At 56.9% G+C, this 18,442-nt stretch overlaps 1 protein-coding gene and 1 long non-coding RNA gene across 6 annotated transcripts in view; one reads left to right on the top strand and one right to left on the bottom strand.

The window, feature by feature from the left end:
• CCDC33 (coiled-coil domain containing 33) overlaps positions 1-18,442 on the bottom strand; it is a 106,499-nt gene that overhangs the window by 15,462 nt on the left and 72,595 nt on the right. The gene's annotated exons all lie outside the window — the stretch shown is intronic.
• On the top strand, positions 7,021-14,075 carry LOC123389297. The gene is made up of 2 exons (XR_006603885.1): positions 7,021-8,003; positions 13,580-14,075. It is a non-coding gene; the product is annotated as an uncharacterized LOC123389297 (long non-coding RNA).

The following is an 18,442-nucleotide window of genomic DNA, read 5'->3' on the forward strand; positions in this document are numbered from 1 at the left end:
AGGCTGGGCTGGGGAGCTGTGGCCTGCGGACTGGTTGCCTTGACCTCTCCCCACAGCCTGGGTGAGGCTCTCCACTCAGGGTCATGCTCTGCGTCACAGCCCAGCCTTGAGAACACGCAGGACATCATGCCCCAGATTCCCATCGGAATTCTGCCTCTCTGCCTCCTCCCTCCTTCCTGCCCAGTTCCCAGCCTGTTCTGGAGGTGGTGGACAGGATGCCAGCCTCTTCCCTGTGTCCTCTCTGGGCTATCACCTCTTCTGGGGACACCGACTCTCCTGAGTGCCCACTGTACCCCCCCCACCCCCTGATCCCTCACAGGACCCTGGCTCTCAGAGTCTGTGGAGGTGAGAAGCATCAGGTCACCCCAGAGTCAAACAGTCCCTTTGCCCCGCCTGTGAGAGTGGCAGTGCGCTCTAAGCCTCAGGGTCTTCATCTCAGGAGTGTGAAAATAGCCCGAACACAAGGGAACACAGGGGATGAGTGGGTGTGAGGGGGGCTGGGGCCTGGCACAGAGGTTGACACTAAGTTCCGTCCCCGTCCCACCTTCTAAGTGCTTTAAAAAAAATCATTCCTACAATAGTGCTGGGGACCAGGCACAGGAGGTGTGATTATCTGAGAAACTGAGGCCCAGCCCCTCCTCAAGCTCCTTATCATTAATTAAAAAGAAAGAGTGGTGATCTTTCCCAAGAGCCCGAAGAGGGAAAGCTTACCGCACCCCTCCCCCTCAAGAAGTTCTTACAGGGGAACCCGAGGTTATCTCACCCAAGTGGAGGTGTTCAATACATCTGGAGCCCCGAACAACTATGTTGACCAAAAATGCTTCTAGATCCTCATTGTCTAAATGCCCAAAGTCACAGAGACGCAGTTAGAAAGTGACAGCTTGATAAACACAGAGGCAGCCAACACTTGCTGAGCTCCGCTGTGCGCCATGTCTGTTCCACACTGGGGCAGAGGAGCACAGAGGAGCCCCCACTGTCCCTCCCTGCTGCCGTGGTTTCCCATCTACACAGAGGAGATGGCAGGAAGTGCCTGTGACACAGGGGAGCTCAGAGGAGGCTCTTAACCCAGGCTGGGGGCCCGGGAAGGCTTCCTGGAGGAGGTAATAATCCCAGCTGACTCTTGAGGATGGATGGGTAGGTGTTACCTGGGGGTAGGGGTGGGGGTTCTCTGGGCAGGGGAGACACTGTGACAAAGGCAGGGAGGTGAGTGTGCAATGAGGAACAGAGCAGGGGGATTTCTGACAAGCAGGGGACAGGGAGGAGAGTGTAGGGGTGTGGCTGGAGAGGGGGCAAGGCGAACAGAAGAGGATCTTGAAGGTTCATCTCAGGGGTTTGGACTTGTCCTGGAAGGTCACTGAAGGGCATAAACTGCAAGGCAGGGGTGTGTGTGTGCTCGCGCACATGCGTGTGTGAGAAATACCCCCTGGTTTCCCAGGAGCATGCAGGCCAGGTGCTGTGAGCCAGGCAACAAGGGATGGGACCTGAGCTAGCAGAGGCAGTTGGGCACAGAGATGAGGGCAGAGCTGCAGGAGGGAGGAGGAAGAAGGGGTGGAGGGGGAGGAGGAAGAAGGGGTGGAGGGGGAGAAGTCATCATCTGCTGCCTTGGGGGACAGTGAAGAGACTCATGCCCCCAGTGGGGGAGAGGAGGTGCTGGCTTGGGGAAGCGTGAGGCATGTGGGGTGAGGGGTAGTCACAGGCAGTTGATGGTGGTCAAACTTGGGGAGCATCTTGGTTGGAGACTGGGTGGGGAGAGCAGCCCATGGAGGTCTAAGGGAGGCCTTGGAAGGAGATTTTCCAGAGTTAGCTAAGTGTAGAATGAGGAAGGGGGCTCCAGGATGAAGGTGAGAGGGGAGGGGGGTGCTCAGGTTCAAGTTCAGGGCAAGTGCCTGAAAGGTGGGGGACAGAGGGGCAGGAGCAGTTGGCAAAGCCAAGGCCAGGGAGCTTCAGAGAGGAGGCTCTTTGGGTCACAGTATGTTGGGTAAGGAAGGACTCTTCGCTTGCTGACTGCAGATAACCTAGAGACCTGGGTACAGCGTAAAAATCACCTCCTCAGAGCGTTCAAGCCGTGGCGAGCCACTGAGGCCCTCTGGGACAGAGCTGAGGGACACGGGAACAGCACACAGTCCCGAAAAAGAGGAGCCACAGCCTGGAGCAACCTTCCAGATGCAGCTCACACTCAAAGGGCCACAAGAGAACCACAGGCAGATAGACACACATACATGCTGTGATGCCCTTTAGAGAGAGGTCGAGCTGTTAGGACGCAGGGCCCGGGGAGGCACACTTAGGCGGTGACAGGATAAAGCAGCAAAGCCAGACAATGAGCCACCACCGATGTGGTCATGTCTAGGGGAGGAGGGGTACGAGGGGCTTCTGGTGCCAGCAATGTTCTAGTCTCTGACCCGGCTAGTGGTAGCAGGGGCATTCGCTTTCTAAGAATTTTATTTTGTTTTATTTTGTTTTTTTTAACATTAAGTGTGACCCACGTGGGTTGCATTTCACAATTTACAAGGTTTTCGAAAAAAGATGATAAGGGGGAGGGTGCCTGAATGGCTTGGTCAGTTAAGCCTCTGCCTTGGGCTCAGGACATGATCTCAGGGTCCTGGGATTGAGCCCCACATTGGGCTCTCTGCTCAGCAGGGAGTCTGCTTCCCCTCTCCCTCTGCCTACGGCTCTGCCTACTAGGGCTCTCTCTCTGTCAAATAAATTTTTTTTTTAAAGATTTTATTTATTTTTCAGAAGGAGATCGAGCACAGGCAGACAGAGTGGAAGGCAGAGTCAGAGGGAGAAGCAGACTCCCCGTGGAGCAAGGAGCCCGATGTGGGACTCGATCCCAGGACGCTGGGATCATGACCTGAGCCGAAGGCAGCTGCTCAACCAACTGAGCCACCCAGGCGTCCCTCAAATAAATTTTTAAAAAAATCTCAGTAGGTTAAGCCTCTGCCTTCGGCTCAGGTCATGACCTCAGGGTCCTGGGATCCAGCCCTGCATCGGGCTCCCTGCTCAGTGAGAAGCCTGCTTCCCTCTCTCTCTCTGCCTGCCTCTCTGCCAACTTGTGATCTCTCTCTCTCTCTGTCAAATGAATAAATAAAATCTTAAAAAAAAAAAAAAAAGTAAGAAGGCTCAACAGCTTCTGATCTGCAGAGGGAGCCTCTGGGTGTGGCCTTGAGGAGGTGACCCCTGGTTCCCCTGGCCAGTGCTCCAATGCCAGAACTGGGTGATGGGGACAGTGAGGTTGAGAAGGGACAGAGAGATGGGGAGAGGTGAGGGGTTGGACAGAGAAAGGAGTTTTGGGAGAATGAGGAGATGGGAGGGTGTTGTATTGGGGGAAACGGCTGTAGCCGGTGGGGGTGGGGTGGAATGGGGGGGTGAGGAGTGGGGGTGGGGAGCAGGGAGGGGCTTCACTCTCCAAGGGGAAGGAAGAAGCCGGAGGTTGGGGGGGGCAGTATAGACAGGTGTTGGATCAGAGGCAGTGTGGGTGGTAGGACTCTGCAGTGGGTAGGATGCGTGCAGAGGGTGGGGGGTGAGCCTGAACCAAGGCGGTGGGTTTGCTGGGCCTGGCACCCACCCTTCCCCGCTTTGCCCTTCCCTGGGCAGCCATCTCACCTCTGGGTCGCCAGGCCCCAGGGACCCGTTGCAGGCAGGCCCAGGCTCCTGTCTTGTGGTTTGCCTTTGTAGCCGGCAGAGGGCAGCCGCCGCCCACAGATGCTCTGCCTTCTGTCTGTATCAGGAGTAAGGCTGGTGGGAGCAGGCCCCAGAGCTCTCTGGGCAGGGGAATGGGGGGAGGAGGAGGTAGGGGTGGGAGAGAAGCACAGGGTGTGGTCTTACTGCACACTTGTCCTTCCTCCAAAAGGTCCTGCCCATCTTCCTACAGCTGTCTGTGAACTCCCATTCTGAGGTTCTGATGGGTGACCTCTGCCAAAAATCACCCATGGGGGCCAGGAAGTACAGTGACTTGCTCAAGGTAACACAGCAAATCCCAAATCTCACTGGACCTGGATGAGGTTTAGAAACTGTACCAAACACACACATGCACACACACACACGCACCAACTAAATCTTTGCAAATCAGACAGGATGCTTCTATCTACCTCAGAAGCCACGTTAAGGACATTAGGCCCAGTCAGGGCCTGTGGAGGTCATGGAGCTTAATAACCAGAGCTCTACCTGTTGAATGCCTACCAGTGGGCAGGCCCTTTCCATACTTTTCCTCTGATTTAAACAATGAGCCTTCAGCAGAGGCATTTTCACTCCTACTTCCTGAAGAAGAAACTGAGACCCACAGGGGGCAAGGCTGGGTGGTTTTTCGAGGTTGCCCCACCCATAGGGCCTGTGCTTCAGTCTGACTTGGGTCTTGCTGAACACCATTGAAGGGCCATCCTACAGGCTTGGAGAGCCAAGCCTGGGGTGGGGAATTGGAGCTACGGCCTTCCAGGGGACTGGGTAAGATGCCACTCTGCCCTTGACCCTCTCCTTTAGCCAGGGACTGGGGCTACTTGTCCTTGGCTAGGTGTCTACTGGGCGAAGGGAGTTGTACACATCACCCAGGCCCGTCTGATCACCTTCAAGCGTGTGAGGTGCTCTTAGGGCCCACCCGGGCTGCTTTTCTGAGTCGGAGAGAGAAAGATTCCCAATACCCACTCCTCACCTGGCAAGGCCCATTTCCTGATGTCGCTGCACCTCTGTAGTGGCCTGAGAGGGGCCAGTATTACCCCCTCAGGACACCCCTCTGCCAATGATGAAACCAACCAATAATGTCATGCTTCTATTCCCACCCATGGGATTTCCTCTGCTCAGAAGGGGCACCTCTTGGTGGCATTCCCCTTCCGATTGCTCCTGGTGAACTGGTCTGAGCTCCTCCTACAGGCAGGCCTCCTAGTTCTCTGCTTCTTTGGGTTTTCTTTGTGTTTCCTCAAAACACAACCTTCCCAGTAGATGAAAGAGGCTAAAAGTGCTGTGTTCCTCCTGTCAGTGAGAGGTGCCGTCCACACCCTCCCCTTGTAACTGGATGGGTCTTAGAGAACCCCAAAGGCAGCACTGTGAAGTTCTGGGACTTCTTGCAGCTGCTCCTCCCTCCGGGGACATTTGTTGTCCCCTCAGGGAAGAACGTCCTGAGGCCCCCACGCTGTAAGGAAGCCCCAGCTGCTGCTGTGGGCGGAGCCTCTTCCAAACCCCGTCCCCTCCCCGCTACCCCCCAGCCCGCCCCAAGGCTCCAGTCCCTGCCCTTCCATGCCAGCTGAAGACCCAGGCGCATGGATGGAGACCAGCCCTCTCTACCATGCCTCGGCCTGGCTCCTGATGCAAAGAACAGAGAGAGAACAATACAAGAAAAATGATCATTTTAAGTCACGATGTTTGGGGTGGTTTGGCATGTGACAATAGGTAAATGGCAGCTTCTCTCCCGCCTCTGGAGCCCTTCAATGGCTCCCACATGCCCTTGTGATAAACTGCCAGGTCTGAATTTCAAGGCCATCTGTCCCAGCAAAATTAGACTCCCTTCAGGAATTGGCCATGGCCACTCTGATCATGGGCCAGCCTTCCTGGGCCACTCTCCATCTCTAAAGCCTTGTGACCTCTGCCAAGAAGCCGTTCCTGATCCTCTTCCACTAGACTGGGATTCCTCTTCCTACCAGAGACTAGCAACACGCTCTCCCTCTTGGTCCTGGGGGACCCTGGCAGCACAGAAGGGCCTCCCCTCCTCTCTGTAGACTCTGGTGGCTGCCGCAAGATGGGGAAGGAGGGCCAGGCAGGTCCCCAAGGACTGGTGGCCAAGGACACTGCTCCAGCCAGATCTGCCGTCCTCTGATGGACAGAGCTCCTACAGGTCCCCTCAGGAAGTGAGAGGCCACTTTGGCCAATCTTACCTACTCAGTACCTTTAATGGGAATTAACCTCATTTCTTTAAAAGAAAATGGATACACTCAGCCTGTATGGATTGTTGCTGGCCTTTCCCAGTTCCCCGAGATCAGAGCTCTGAGCAAGGGCCCAGTTCCAGGGGGCTGCGGCCAGAAGGCAAGGCCTGAAGGGTTGGGGGAGAGGGTTTTTTTTTAAGCACCTGCTGAAAGAGGATGGCTCTCTCCCAGAGCTCAGGCTCATGCTGACCAAATAGCCCCTCATGCACAAGTACACCCAGGGTCATGCCTCTAAATCTATGACCTCTCAGACTTTGGCCACTGGCCACTCAGCAGAGTAGGTGTGGGACAAGTGAGACAGCAGTGTGACTACAGAACCCTGTGGCCACCAGAACAGGCTCTTCCTTTCCCTCATTCTTTCTGGAACCTCATCACCACCAGAGGGAAGGTCAGGGAGGTCTGAGAGCCCCACTGGCTGGAGAGCATATGAGGCTGGGGCTGGCCCACCCGAGGTCAGGCAGCAAGGTCATGGCCAAGTGGGAGGGGCTGGACTCTGGGCTGGACTCCAGGCTGCACCAGATGGGTGGGCGGGGCTTGGCAGAAGGCAAGGTTCGATGGTACAGGGGTGCAGGGTGGGGGTTCGCCTGTGGGAGTCAGGAGGACCACTTCACCTGCTACCACTCAGGATGTTGAGGCGGCGGTGGTGGGGGGGGAGCTTTGCCTCTGGATCGAGGGCAGTCCAGAGCTACAGAAGGTCCTAGAGCCAGTGCCCAGCTCACCCCAGATCCCTGCTCCCCATTCCCCTTGAATCTCGGCTGAATCTCCAAACCACAAGCAACTCTGTGCAAATCACTGTTTAAAACAGGTTCCTAAGGGGGAGGCAGTCGCTTCTTTGTTCAGCTCAAGGTTACAGCAAAGAAACAAAAGGAGTGCATTTTCTCTTCCTTCTGTTCTTTATTTTCCTTTCTGTTGCCTCAGAGCCGGTGCCTTTTGTGCTTAGCATAGTGAAGCTCGGAGGGGTGGGGAGGGGTGGCGAAGCCTTGGCCAGTGCTGACCCCAGCCCCAGCCTAATTGGCCCCCACAGGAGCCAGGGGGGCTAATTGGGCTGGGTCCAGACAATGGGGGTGGGGGTGGGGCTGGCCTGGGGGAGGGGCTTCTGGGAGGATGCTCAGTCTTTCTATTCCCATTCCCCAGCTCCCAAGCTTCCCAGAAGCCTGCCCCATCTTCAAGGCTCTATCCTGGGCCCTCCTCCAAGAAGACCGCCTGTACCACACCATGGCCAGCCAAGGATCACTCCTCCTCTGGTCTATGGCTCAGAGTCCTGCCTCTCCTGGACTCAGCGTGGGGCTGGCCCTTGCTTCCAGCCCAAGGAAGTACAGGGACAGGTGCTCAGGGGGCTGGTGAGGGGCTAGACCCCGGTTCTGGCCTCTGCTTATTCTTCCATAAAGAACCTCTGACCCCACCGGTCACCTCTTGCCATAATCCTCTCTGGTTAGAGCTTTGCTGCCCTTGAACGTCCCTTGTGGGTGCGGCGGGGGCGAGTCCTGTCTGCAGTCTAGGATCCTGGGTTCTAATCCAGCCTCTGCCCACAGCTGCCCACAACTTTAAGCAAGGCCCTTGCAAGGCCCTTCTCATCTGCAAGCTGAGTGATGGTCCCAGCTGAGGGGGTGGTTGCCACCACTTCTTGCCATAGAGGACGAGCAAATGCTTTGGTGACTGGGGTTCAAATGAGAAGGTGTTGTCACTGACCCAGGGCCCCTGGCCAGGGGCTTATCCACTTCCTCTCCCATGCCGCTATCTCCCTCACCCATACTCCTTCACAGCCCTCTTAAGCTGTGCCCAACCCACAAGACTTCTCTGCCTGACTGACCTGAGCTAGCCCAGGCCCAGGCACTTTCTAGGATGTCGGGCTTGTCCTCAAAGAGGCCAGAGCCAGGGCCTGGGTTCGCAGAAGACAATGGCCACCTTAAGGCCCTCCTCTCTTCCCTTTCTGGGTTCCTGGGTGTGGGCTCAGGTGGTCGGGGCTGAAGCTGTGTGCCCTGTGGAAGATTCCTGTGGCCATGGGCCTGTGGGGGCCATTGCCTGCGGGCCAGATCTTCCGGGATCGCTTCTGCCGGTTGCCAGACAACACACCCCAGCACACCTGCCTGTGAGGTGAGCCAACCCCTCCTCCCGGAACCTGTGGGTATGAAGGCAGACTTACAGAGCAGCCCTCTGGTGGGCCTGGGGCAGCCTTGGGGACTGGAGGGGATGGGGACTCTGGCTCCCCCATCTTTCTTGCTGGTTGTCCTGTTCCCTGGGATAGGTCCCTTGGGACCGTTGCTACAACAAGTCCCTGCCTGGTGACTGAGCCCAGCCCTGAGCTGGAGCAGGCAGACTCGAGGGGCCACTTTCCCTTTGTTCCAGGGTGGGGAGCATCTGGGTGGGGAGCCTGGCGTCAGGCTAGGCTCATTCCTTGGCCACAGAACTGCAAGGAGATGGCAAGGCCTGGGCGGGCTGGGGGGCTGGGAACCCAGGAAAGGGCAAGGCCCCAAGGGCTCTGGCCTTCTGTCTCCCCCAGCCCCCATGTCAGCAACCCTCTGCCCCAGCCCACCCTGTAGCTACACCTCAGTCTCCCCCTTCTTCCCCCTTGTCTGTCTCCCCTCTCTCTGCTCCTCCAGCCCCACCCCCTCAGCAATCTCCCCTCCACAACCCAGGCTGGGCTCCTCTCGCAGCTGGACAGCAGAGCCTAGGGCCCCACGCCTGCCCCCCGGGGCCTTCTCATCTCTGCTTTCCTGATGGTCTGGACAAATTCCTTTCCCTTTAGTTCAGTGGAGACATGGGTGGATGTTTTTAAAAGGAACTCACTGGGAAGCAAAGGGAAAACAAACCCAAACAGAGCAGCCCACCACCTAGAAACGGCCCTGGTCACTAAGGCAGCCATCTGTCTTAGCCACCCTTGGCCCGGGGTGCAGAGACCCCCTCTGAGGGCGTGGAGGGGCCTGGCTGGCTTTTCCCCGACTGTATTGGGTCCAGACTGTCTGTCTCAGGCCAGCCTAGCCCCAAAGCCCTTCCTGATAGGCACCCCCGCTACACCCGGCTAAGTGCCTGCACAGACCTGGGGCTCTCTTCACCTCCTTAATGAACAGATGAGTGAATGCCAGGGTTTTCTGGGGCCTCACCAGTGGCACAATCATCACCCCTGATTGAACAGTCCAGAACAGACAGCTTGACCTGTTTCCAAGTTTCCACCCTGGTCTAAGGAGCCCCCTAGCTCTGGCTGCTGGGTGTTAGCTCAGGACTCTGCATGTGTGGGGGGCCTCTGGTTTCGGTTAGTGGCACGGGGGGCCCTTACTCTTCTCACGGGCAGGCCTCCATTTTCACTTAATTCACTCGGAGATCCTGGAGAGATCTTTGTTCTTGATGGGGTGTCTTCCTCTATATAATAGGGACAGGGCAGGAGAATCAGACATGATAAGCCCTGAGCTGCTTTGCAGCTCAGACCAGAGCCAGCCAGGAGCAGGAGAAAGACAGGGGGCCCCGAGTGCCAGGTTCCCATCAGTGCCGGGTTCCAGTCACCACTCGGCTCCTCATTATCTGTGTGATGTTGGTCAGGGCGGTCCCGAACCTCTCTGAGCCAGTTTCATGGTCTGTAAGATGGAAAGCCTGACCTCCCCTGTGTCCTAGAGCTGTGGGAAGTTTGAAGAGCTTGTGGGTGTAAAGCTCCAAGCAGAGTACCCAGGGCATGAATGGCTCTGGGAATGTCACTCCCACCTCTGTGTGACTCCTGAGGGCTCTTGAGGGTCGATAGTCCTCCAAAATGAAAACGAGGCTCATGATGGCGATTGGCCATCCTCTCTGGATGGCTCCAGCCACCCAGATGACATCCCCGATGGGTGCCTACGCTTGCCTATGCTTCCCTGATCTTGCCCCAGGGAGAGAGGCTATTGTATTCTGCCAGACATGCCCCTCCCATCCCAAGACCTGGGGCCCGAAGCCAGCAATCAAGGCGGTGCCACACGGATGCCCCCTCCCCACCTGCCTGCACAGCTACCCCCTCACTGAGAGGGGCCCAGCGCTCCTGCACCCGCTGAGCTGCCAATCGATTGAATCTGCTCCCATCCTCGGGCGTGCCATGAATTTTTCATCAAAGGCCTGTAGACTTTGGGAAACGCACAATTAGAAGCACCATCAATAATGTACCACGTGGAAGCATTGGCCGTGCTCAGCCAGGACCCAGACATGGGCGTCTTCCAGCCCTGCTCTGGTGGGAGGCAGGAGGGGCCCCCAGACCCCTCTGGGGGTCTATCAGTGGACTGGGGGTGCTGAGAGGGAGGGGATACCATTCTGGAAGGGTTGAGTCTGCCCCTTGAAATCCCATGGGGACCTGCCCGATCTACACTTCTATAAAATGGGTGATAAGGAGGCCCCCCCCATAGTGAGACACAGCAGACAGCTGCTATGTCAAGATTGGGGCTCTTTGTGGGGTGGGGGACCACCTTCCATGGGGTCCAGGAAGCAGGGCAGGCCTTAGATTGGGTGGGAAGCAGGAAGAGGGGAGCACAGAGGCTCCTGGTGGTGCATTAGAGGGGGGTTTTGTTCATCCCACTTGGCGGTCAAGGTCCATTGTGATCCCAGCTCCGGGTGGGGGTGAAGAGCAGAGGTGGTGCAGTTCTGCCATGGACAGAACAGGGGCGCCCTCACCCTGTCTCTGCAGATCTTTCTTCAGAGCCACCTCCAGACAAAAGCTTTTCTCACTCTCATCCGCTAGAAGGAATGAGGGCTTCCTTTTCTGACTTTCTAGAGCCTGCATCAGTCAGCTAGTGACACAAGAGCTGGCCTTGGGCAGGCGCTGTTCTAGATATGTTACACAGATCCATCTAAATTCATGCCTCCCGTAATTCAACGAGGCAGCCGCCACTGGGCCCATTCTACAGGGGAGGAGAGTGAGGCAGGAAGGGGGCAGGGCACTTGCCTCAGCAGGAGAAGCTGGTTCATGAGTCCACACTCTTCACTCCCTGCTCAGAGCCCCTGGCTGGCCCTCCTGTCCGCAAATGGCCTTTCTGCTACCTCACTAAGGCTGCTGAGAACTCAGGGCAGGGCACACAGCCATCGGTCCCCATTGGCCACAGTGCTCCCCCCAACACGTGGAGAGTCTAGGCCTGGTGCCTACATTTCGAGGCTGTTCTGAACACAGTTCTTTCTCGAAGAGAGCTGGTACATGGGAGGGGAGAAGACACCAGGACTGAGATGGTCCATAACGTTTCTGCGATACTGTTGGATTTCTCTGCACCCAGCCTAGCTGTGAGCCTCTGCTCCAGCCAAGGATGGGCACCCAGGGTTCTGGGTCCCTGCATGTGGGCCGTGTGTGGCCTGAGATGCCGGTACCTGGAGGCCCAGCATGTGCCTGGCGAGCCTGAGTCCCCATTTCTAAGACCATTTTCTGGCAGAGACGCTGCCAGCGAGCCTGAAACACTTTGGCAGGCCTGAGCCCAATCCCCACCACTCCCACCAGCCCTGGCAAATCCCAGTCACTGCCTCCCCACCCCCCACGGGGGCCCGGGCAGGATACTTGGAGCCATCTGTGGTAGAGGCCTCCTGGGTTCCTGGGATGGGCCCAGGGCAGGGGCCGACTGGGGGTGGTGGGCAGGGAGCTGGCACCCCACCTTGGGTGCCTCCCCAGTAGCGTGCTGCGTGTGGTCCTAATGAGTCTCCCGTCTGCCTGAGGCTTCCATGACTCTATGGGTGGGCAGCCAGAGCAATGGGGGGCACCTCCATTTATGGGGGACCGTGAGGGCCACCTTTCCCCCAACCCAGGCCAAGGGTGCTGGGGGCCCTCCAGGCAACACACACACTCTCTAGTAGCCCCATTTGGGTACCAGATGGTGCCTCTGGCAGGGGCAAAGTCATGACGGTTAGAAGCAGCCTGGCACCTGGGGGAAGTGTAGACAGACAGCAAAGACGGGTGATGGGAGATGAAGCTGGTGTGGCTGCAGAGGCATTGAATGCCAGGCTAGGGCCCAGTCGTGGAGCAGGTTATGGTCAACGGAGGTGGGCTGGGCTGGAGCTAGACACTATGAATTTCCAAAGATAACTCCCAGGATAAGGCCTGGTTTCCTTGCGAACATGCCCAGCGTGTGGCCCCCAGAGGCCAGCAATGGCGAGAGGTTGTGCAGCACCCCACAGCACGGTCATGGCACAGCCAGCTTGACAATCAACCCCCCAGGGTTGGGAAAGCCAGGCCATCTGGAAAATCAGTGCCAAGGACTGGAGGCACAGTCCAGCAGAGCTGGAAGGTGCTGAGACCCTCTGGAGGCTAGGGTAGCTCTGAGAGGAGCAGGGTTGGGATGCCGGCTGCCAAGAGCCTTGGGACAAGGAGATGGCCAAGGGCAGGCATTGTTAGGATGCTGCCTTTTCTCAGTTGTCCAGGTGGGCCATCTGCCTGGCATCCTGGGGCCACAGGCCATGCCAACCCTGCTCTGGGGACTGCCCAAGTCTAGACCTCCAGACCCACCCTACTCAAGAGCCTCCTCCAACCCTGTGACTCAGTGATGCCACTGTTCTCGGAATAGGCACCTTCCCAACCTCAAGCTCTAGGAGCCAAAGCCGGGACCAGAACCAGAGCCCTTGGCTCTCAGGCCCGAGGGGCAGCCAGCCTGCCCGGAGATGGCTTGACTGGGGTCTGGGGGCTTTCTCTGGAGTTCAAAGTCCTGCCCAGGGGGATCAAGCTTGCAGGCATTCTCCCAGGGTCTCAGCCCGAGCATAGCTCCCCCGGGTGAGGAGAAAGGGGTGTACAAGGAAGATGAAGGAAGAGGAAGCCTTGGCCACAACCTCAGGAGTCCTAGCCTGAGGGGGGAGACAGTGCCCCACCCTGAGGAGCCCCAGTCTGAGGGCGGGTGCCTCATCCCTGCTCTGGAGCACAGCTGAGAAGGGTGCAGGACCCACACATGCCTGATAAGGACACAGGAAAAGAACAGATGGTGCCAACAAGTGCAAATTAATTGAGCGAAGCCTGTGTACATAGGCGCTGCGAACAGGCGGCCTGACAGGCCCGGGAGAAGGTTGGGGGGGTGGGCAGGGCAGGGAGGGGGAGAAGCCGTAACGAGCACTTATCGATGTCTCCCTGGCTCCGCAGCCAGAGCACGCTTATTGACAAAGCCTGTCTATAAATCTCCAGGCTGCGTCGCCAGGAACCTTAATTATGGGGCCTCATTACCCCTCACACCTCTAGGCGCAGGGGACCAGCCGGGTGGCTGCTGACACCTTGGCCGGCCTGTGACAGCTGGGCTGAGCCTGGGCAGCAAGAGATGCCCCGCTGGGATGCGTCGGTGGAGAGGCACAAGTTAGAGTCCTGTGTCCTGCAGAGCTGGCGGAGCTCAGCCTCCAGGCCAAGGGTGTGAAAACTTCTGACCCAGGGAGCATGGAGTTACCTTCCAGTTTTCCCTGTTAGGGCTGTTGCTGGAGAGAGCTTTGCCTCTCTGAGCCTCAGTTTTATCAGCTGTACAGTGGGGAGAGGGCTGGGGTGAAGGTTAGGAGGGCAGAGTCTGTCTAGGGTCTAGCACAGTGCCTGACGCTGGTGTGTGGATAACACACGCCTGTTCCCTCTCTCCACACTCACCCTGCCAGCAGCTCCCGAGGGAAAGCAAAGCAGCCCCAGGGGCCAGGAGCTGTCCTGGACATCACTCCACAGCATCAGATAAAGCACCTTTCTTCTTCTTCATTTTTTAAAATTAAGTCTGTCCTATACCCAGCATGGAGCCCAATGTGGGGCCTGAACTCACGACCCTGAGATCAAGACTGGAGCTGAGATCAAGAGTCGGTCGCTCAGCAGATGGAGATCATCCAGGCGTAACTCACAGAAAGCCACTTTCTGACCAGAAGGGAGCAAGACCACAACAAGGCTGCCCTGTGGTCCTGTCTGAACACAGATAAAACATGAACATTGTTCAAACCACAGAAATGACCAGACAGCAGCCTTCCCTGGCCAAACTGAGTGCCTGCTGCTTCTTCACCAAGGACGGTTTTAGTCCCGTTAGTCCCGTTCTGTCTCTCCGGCCTTCTGGATGAGAATTAGCTCCCCTCCTGAGAGCATCCAACCAGAGCCAAACCCTGTGTCCTCGAACCTTCCCCAAACCACATGACTTGAGCTGAATCCCTTCTGTCCTTCCCAGCACACCCTGCCGGCTGTCTCCTACCACCCCCACCCCTTGGCCACAGGGAAGCAATAAACCCAACTCCGTTTGGTTATAGGTGTGTTCTTGGCTGTCTTCAGCTGGAGGGGATTAGGAATGCAGGACAGAGGACTGTTTCTTTAGGTTCTTGTATTCTCCAGGTGTTCTAATCTATTTTCAACCCCCACCCCTTTCATTGTTTCTGTGGAGGTGGGCGTGCCCCCTGCTTCTCATTCTTTGTCCCCTCCTCAGGCCCCAGAGCTGGGTTTCTGGCAGGGAAGAGGAGAGGTTCTGGGGGCCACCAATCAGGTCTCTGTGGGGGAAGGAGCCCCAGGCTCTGGGGACACCTGGGGATCCAAGGGGATCCCTGGGGAGGGATCCAAGGAGCCTGAGACAATCTTGAGTGGATCGAGGGACTGGGGAGTTGGAGTTCCCTCTTTCTCAGCGGTCACCTTAGTCCCTGGAAAGCCAGCATTGGGACAGTCAGTGGAAAGAGAGGGTCTTCTGCTCCAAATGTGCTGTCTCATGAGCTAGACGGAGCAGACTCCCAGAGGTGTTCTGGAGGGGAGGAGGGCATGGCTGGGCATTCCTTGAAGGTGCCTGGGGTTTGAACATGTGTAGGTCCCTTTCCCTGGGGGAACACCTACTTTGTCTTTGTCTCTCCAATCCCATCTAGATTGTTCTTAGGGGCTGTTATGTCCTCTCCTCACCCCTCATCCTCACTGGCTGGGGACCTTTTCTGGCTGGTTTGTCCCTCCTGCCTCCAGCCTAGGCAAGCACATTCTCCCCGGTCCTGAGTTGCTAGAAACTATACTCCATTTCTGCCAGGCTTCGCAGCGTGTCTTTGCTTTCAGACTCTTGGGCAGTGCTTCTGGAAACCCCTGTGTACCCTTTGCCTTTGGAGACGGAGCCTCATGGCTGTTGGTCCCTCACAAATACTTCTCACCTGGCTGGTCATGAATCCTCCCGGGCCCAGACATTCACAACACAGGCAGCCATGAGGGGAGGGGGCTGTCCCATTGCCTGGGGGTTCCCCCACCACCAACTCAATCTCCTGGGATGCCTGTGCCCCTGCCCACTTCAGGCCCAGGCTTCAGCCTCAGGATCTAATCCTGATTAGCCAGACCTTCGGCACTAAAGCCCATCCTTCCTTACTCCTGCCTCAGGACCTGCCTCCCAGAGTTTTGAAGCTCCCCTCCCAGTTTTAAGGCCAAGGCCCCAGGACCCTCTTGCCGAGATGGCAGTGAAATTCTCAACTGGGCAGAGGACTTGGAGAGATAGGACAGAGACCCATACAGAGTGGGAATGGACTCCCCAAGGGAGGTTGTCTGGAAGATGGTCTTGGAGGGACTGAGATAGATGGAATCTGGCCTCTGTTAACTGCTCTCTCCCTTACACTATCCTCTTTCACCTTGCTGCAAATGATAAGACGCCGAAGGCCCTTCACCACTCAGAGAGCCCTCTCCAGGCACCACCGGGATTTTGGCAGCCAGCCTACACCATCCCATTTCCCAGGTGGAAAAACTGAGCTCCTTGCTGGCTGGGAGATGAGTGGAAAGCAAACTTCCCATCTCTGATCCAGACCCCGCCTCTCCTTGGGTTATGTGGTTACCTGGGAAGGGGCACTTTATGCATTTCTTGGACACGTGTACTGAGCATCCATGTGTGCCAGGAACCTAGAGTGGGGGTGCGGGATGGGACATAAGGCAGGCAGAGGAGAGGAGCCAAGGTTTGAAACTGTGAGCAGATACCATCAGGGTTAGGCGTGGGTAGAATATTCTGGGTGGGGGTACAGGCTTCAGAGGTCAGGGGGGCCACCAGGCTGAGGGACTCATGCTGCAGGTGAGAGAGCAACAGACAGGTTTTGGGGAAGGGCAACATCTAGATTTTTGCTTTGGATAGGTTACCTGCTGGCTATGTCCTAGACTGGAGGGGGCCAAGAGCGCAGGACGGCCCCATCTGAGCTGTTAGCTCCTGGTTGCTGAGTCAGCTTGCTGAGGGAGCCTCCCACCCAAGGAGCGGGAAGGACCTTCTTCTTGGCCTCCATAAGGCTCTCCCCCACTGTGAAGCTCCCCACGCAGCCAGAGGAGAGAGAGTGAGATGCCTCTAGTCTTCCAAAACCATCCTCTGGGAGTGGGGGTCCAGCCGCCAGGCCATTGCCTTTGCAGGCCCTCCCGGATCCCCAGACCACTATTCAGCCATCCCGAGGGTCCACCCTGCCGTGGTGGATTTGCATATCTGAGAGTGAAAAACCTGCTGCAAAGGCTAACGCCATTGGGGCTGCCCCAGCCCCCCTTTTGTCTGTTTGAGTAAGAGCTGGCTAAAGGCGGAAGGATAATTAGTCCCCCGTGGGCACTGCTGTCCCCCCTCCTTGAAGATTTAAAGGCACAGCCCACCTACTCAGCCCGGTTCTCCTCCCCACGGTTCCCCCTCCACTCTGGCCCGGGCCCCTCTCCTGCAGCCCCTCCCGCGGGCCCCCTCCACTCAGTCCTGGTGGGCTGGAGGAGGGGACCTCCACTGCCGCTGGCAGGAGCCGATGAATGGGCATTTTATCTGATTAAACTGAGAGTGAACTGGCCCTTCTCTATTATCTTTGGAGCTGATTGGATATTTAACACCAAATGTAGTGTGTGTGTGTGTGTGTGTGCACGCGCACGCGCGTGCACAGACTGGGCTTTTCTAGTTCACGTCAGGAGGAAATTGGATTGTACTGAAAAGCATTTAATCAGAGCTCAGGAGCCTAATAGAGTCACTGCTCTGGGGGAGGGGCTGTTCTGCCCTTAGCCTTGGACAAGCAGGGCCCCTGTCTTGGGCCCGGCGTGTTAGAGGGTCCTGCTCTTGCCATCCCAGAGCTGCCACCTTCCCCACGGGCTGAGGACTTGGTAGGGCCAAGGAGCTGCGCCCAGCCAGAGCCCAAGCACCCTTCCAGACCACAGCCCTGCAACCTGGGACTCTGGAGTTCCCTCTTATCCCAGGGCCTGTCTTCCTGAGGGCTGCGTGAAAGGTCTCACATGGTCACTGGGCCCTTAGGATATGGGATGGAAACAGCCCAGTTAGAGGTAAAGGGGACGTCTCCTAGGATATGGGGGTCTAGGGGCAGAGGCTGGGAGCTGCTCTCCCCCATGTTGCCAGGATCCAATGCGGAATTGGGGAATTCTTGGAGGTGGTTAATAAGGAAGGAAGAATAGAACGTAATTAATAGTTTGTTAGCTGTGGCTTAATTTATGACTTTTCAGTTATGTGGAGTTCAGACATATGGTGCTTAGGACCTCTCTGCCTATACTCTCAAAGGTTTGGGGTGGGCCTGGGGAGGAGACCTGCAGCCCCAGAGCTCTGTTTTGGTGTTTTACCAGCAAACTGAGGCAGCCCTCCCACCCAGACAGATGGACTGGGAGCGCGGTGAGTTGAGCTCAGCAGGCTGTTGACTTCTGAGTCATGAGGCCCGGCCAAGGCAGCTGCGGGAGCAGGAACAGGGGCCCTCAGACCCCAGACCTGTGCTGGACCAATGAATGTTCTCCCTCAGTCTTGCCCTAGGGTCCTGGAAGGGCTACGGAGTTTCCCGCACTTTCTCTAACCATATAGTGGGATGATTACTGTCTGTCCTTCATCAGGTTAGTGCAAGGAGGTAATGAGATGATGATGAAAGTTCTGGGAGCAAAGTAAGAGCTCACCAAGGATGGGTGGATATAATTGGTATTATCAAAAGGGGGGCTAAGCTTGGCAGTCTGTAGAAGGAATGGGCCCCACTTCCCAGCTGTCACCCGGTTCTGTAGTCCCTCTCACCCTCACCAGTAGATGCTTTAAGCCCTCAGCAATTTATGGCCTCAGTATCTGGGCTTTATTTACTGAGAGAGCTGTGTCCCTGCCCCACCTACCCAGTGCTTAATTGGGAGCTGAGAGGGGCAGTGATAGAGCACGGTGCCAGCTGACTCCCTATGGAGCTGAGTCAGAGGTCACCCTACCTACATCTGCTTTGTTTGCCAGATAAAAGAAGAAATCATCAAGACCAGGCCCCTCATTGCAGAGAGGGGAGGCTGGGGCCCAGAGAGTGGAGGGGTACAGGCGGGCCAACTACTCAGGTCAGAGGCAGAGTCAGAACCAGACCTGGCTGTTAATTTTCTTGCTCCTCTCGGGGGTGGGGGTGGGGCTCTGCTCCAGTGGGCCCCTCACTGGCCACATTCCTCCTCAGCCCAATCTTTAGGTGCTTGGGGGCAGACCCAGATTTGGCCAACCCTCTGTCCCATCTCTTCCTTCAAGTTCTCACCTCCACACCCTAAGACTTCCTCATCTCTTACTGCTGGAATACATTTTCCCCATTTTACAGAAAAAGAAACTGAGGTGCTATCTTGAGGACTAGCCTGGAAGGAAGAGAGTAGCTTGAGGACCCCCCACAATGTCTCTTGGTGAGACTCCAGGCCAACATTGTCCCACCTGGGAGAGAGG

This window comes from Mustela putorius, unplaced genomic scaffold (genome assembly GCF_011764305.1).
Source record: "Mustela putorius furo isolate JIRA1106 unplaced genomic scaffold, ASM1176430v1.1 tig00003972_pilon_pilon_pilon, whole genome shotgun sequence".
Taxonomy (NCBI): Eukaryota; Metazoa; Chordata; class Mammalia; order Carnivora; family Mustelidae; genus Mustela; species Mustela putorius.